Genomic DNA, 3,526 nt, shown 5'->3' with positions numbered 1-3,526 from the left:
TGTGAAGGCAGCTGTTTTACTGAATTAAAAGTAATCTTAGTTCTATAAAATACATGCAAGTCTTTGTTATAATCAGCATTAACAATTCCTGTGTCATGTTGACCAATCCAGGAAGGTCTGGCTAATGGGATAATAATCTGTGTTTATATAATGCAGACTTCAGATTTTATGATAATATAGCAAAAGATTATTTGTATCAGGTTTCCAATTTTAGGTGCATAATTGCTTCTGCCATTTCTCCTAAGCAGGCAATTTTTTAAACCATTTCTTTATGAGGAAGTATTTCAATTGACATAATTATTTTGAGACTTAATATAGAATTCTTCAAATGTGGGGTTGTGATGAACATACTTTAGGTTGGTCTGTATTGGGAGGAAATTTATATTTCACATTTATATTTCTCCTATAATACTCTTCAGCACTATGCCAAATCATTGACTATCAATTTAATTTGATACGAAGAGCCAAATTTTTCATGAGATCTAGAGGCAGCATAATATTTTGCACCTGCATTTTTATAGGCATGGAATTTAATTGCTCCTTTATTTGGCTGATTATTTTTATATTTGGTCATTTTGGCCATTACACTGAAATTCGATTATGCACTTATTGATGCCCTTGGGAAATTTTGCCCTATACTGACAATTTACGGTTGTAATTTAATTGCAGAACTGTGTGGGGAAAAAAAGTACCTATTAAATCTATTGAGAAGGGTGAAGACATACTGTTGGATATTGAAATAAATGTCCAGAATGAGAACTATTATTGGCAAGTATTTTCAAACCATTGTACAATTACATTTTTAGAGAGACCTATTTGATTCCGTTCTATTTTTATTTTGTACCGACTTTTGCTTTCCAGGAGAAATACACATCGTATATAAATGCATATAACTTCATATACACCATTGTTGTATATTAATTGTAAATCATCTGTTTCTTCACACACTGAATGCTTTGTTCAAAAATAGGTGAGTAAATTTTAATTTGTCTTTATGTTGTACAGAGATATATGGGAAACAAAGGCTGTCAATGCAACTGTATTTTTTTTTTTAAGGAATTCTGTTTTACTCTAAGAACTCCTCAATATGTATTGTAACTTCTCCTGTTTGTTAAAGTAGATCAGAGTAAAGACATTTGACATTGTCAACTGTAGTGAAAAGTAACAAAATAGCATAGGCCAGGGTAAATGGTTTTAATTTTAAAGTAAGATAATTTGCTCTAATGTAAGAGACAAACTTTTATTTGTATAAGTACTTGAAACTCTGAAACCAAGCATCCTTATTATTTTACCCAAAGCAAAAAAAAAAAAAAAAAAAGAGGATGTTGGCATATGGTGTCAAATTGCTGTCAAGAAAAGTACACCATTTAAATTTCCCACCACCTTTTTTCTTATATTGCTGTTTCTCCCTCTCTTGCTAGTCATAGAAATTCAAATATCTTCTATAATTCTGCAAAGTTCAAGCCTAAAGTTGGGCCCAATTTTCTTTTGTATTCCTTTGATTGATAATGAGGGCACACATTTTCTAACATCACAGTATGTGCAAAATCTAATAATGTTTTCATTTTAAGTAGAACTAATCTTAGTTGGTTTTATGCTTACAAAGATGTTTCCCATAGCAAAACCTAAAATATATCTTTCTATAACTTCCTCTACTTATTTAAAACATTAATTTATTTAAAATTAATTTTGATATGTTCTTTTTTATTATTTCATTTTTTAATTAATAGAGATGAGGTCTCATTATGGTACCCAGGCTGGTCGCAAGCTCCTGAGCTCCAGCGACCCTCCCACCTTGGCCTCCCAAATTGCTGGGATTACAGGCTTAACCCACCATGCCCAGCCTAATTTTGATATGTCTTATCATGTAAAAATATGGCTTCTATTTTTTGAAAAGACACTTAAAATTGTGCTTGGACAAATTATTCAACATTATAGGATAATTCTTTCTTCCTCCACTCTTCCAAAACCAATCTAATTATATATGAATTTCTTACATTTGGGACAATCTACTTGTGGGCTTTCTTTTTATACCCCTGAGCAATCTGCCTACCTTTGTAAGAGCACTAAATCCATTTTATTACTGTAGTATTTTAGTGTGTTTTATAATTTGTGGAGTCAGGTTTACTGAATAATTTTTTACAAAAAATTACTGAATTTTTTTCATGAGTTGTTCTCAGGTGAAATGCAGACTAAGTTACCATTCAAAAAAAGATTTATAAATAAATAAAACCCTTGTATGAATTTGAAATTTCAATAAACCCCTTAAAATATGTATTGACTGTAACATAGTCTTTAAGAGCGCAATCATTGTAATCAAAGAGACCTAGGCTTAAAGTATAGTTCCTCTGTTTACTAAATATGGAATAATCAGAAGTAGACTGTATATTATTTTCCAGGTCTCATATTTTTCAGACTCCAAAGGAGGATAATAATATAGACCTCATTGGGATGTTGTGAATTTTAAAGAGATAATTATTTTAAGTGCTTACCTGAGAACCTGGCACTAAGTAATCATTGAGCAAATGGTTACAGTATTAATCTAATTTTGTCAGAGTACTGATTTGGGAATGACATGGAGTGATTTACTGATCACCCTTAGACACTTTCTACTTGATAATATAAGATGATTTCATCTATGAAGTATTTCAGGAAGTTAAAACCACAAACTCAGCCTTCTTTGTCAGAGCAAGAAGATTTCTTAACCCAGGATAACTAATATGATATAATGTGAACATTATCATTGCATGTAATGATGACTAAGCCTGTTAGTAAAATGTCTGGCTTTGCCTTATGTTATATTAATGACTTCCAATGAATCATGCTTCCTGGTTCCACGCCCGTTTGCCTCGTGACTTTGTCATTGTTCTCATCAAAAAGTGAAGTTTATTTATTGTCCTCCCTTGACTCTATGCTTTACTTATAACTTGCTTTGACAAATAGAATAGAGTAAAATGATATACGAAGTCTACAATCTAAGATTGAAGAAGCTCTATAATTTCCTCTCCTACCCTCTAAGAAGACCATGTTGTGAAAGCCCACTCTAGCTTACTGGAGGTGAGAAGCCAACAGGAACAGAAACATGGTGCTCAGCTGCCATCTTACACCAACTGGAAGCAAAGTGCCTGAGGCCACCTTGAATCTCTCAGTCCTTGTGGAAGAATGCAGCCATATGAGTGACTCCAGAAAGATTAACAAAGAACTGTCTGTATTGTCAAACATAGAATCTTAAAAAAATCAAGTCCCTAAGTTTTGGGGTCATGCCTTTCACAGTCATAGAGAAATGCAACAAAATAAAGCAATCATGCTGTACATGCTGAATGCTCTGTCCCTCTAATCAGTCATTCTGCACATAGACCACCTTTTCTGAGGGTGCAATCTGAATATAAAGCAAATAGAGCTTTCTGTCTTGACAACATAGACTAAAGATGAAAACTTCTTAAAGCTTAATTCCAGATGAATTTCTTCCAAGTTCATTTTATGTAGGTCCAACCTGTAATATAAAATGTTTAATCTTACAGACTAC

The 3,526-nt window shown here is 32.6% G+C and overlaps 1 long non-coding RNA gene across 1 annotated transcript; it reads left to right on the top strand.

Moving 5' to 3' along the window:
* The first annotated feature begins 865 nt into the window (after positions 1–865).
* On the top strand, positions 866–3,321 carry LOC117063848. Its single transcript, XR_004429119.1, has 2 exons — positions 866–970; positions 3,020–3,321. It is a non-coding gene; the product is annotated as an uncharacterized LOC117063848 (long non-coding RNA).
* Positions 3,322–3,526: the final 205 nt, after the last annotated feature.

The sequence above is a fragment of the Trachypithecus francoisi genome, unplaced genomic scaffold, assembly GCF_009764315.1.
Source record: "Trachypithecus francoisi isolate TF-2019V2 unplaced genomic scaffold, Tfra_2.0 Lachesis_group19, whole genome shotgun sequence".
In the NCBI taxonomy this organism is placed as follows: domain Eukaryota; kingdom Metazoa; phylum Chordata; class Mammalia; order Primates; family Cercopithecidae; genus Trachypithecus; species Trachypithecus francoisi.
Note: the sequence above shows the minus strand (reverse complement) of the source record. Positions and strands in the feature narration are given on the sequence as shown.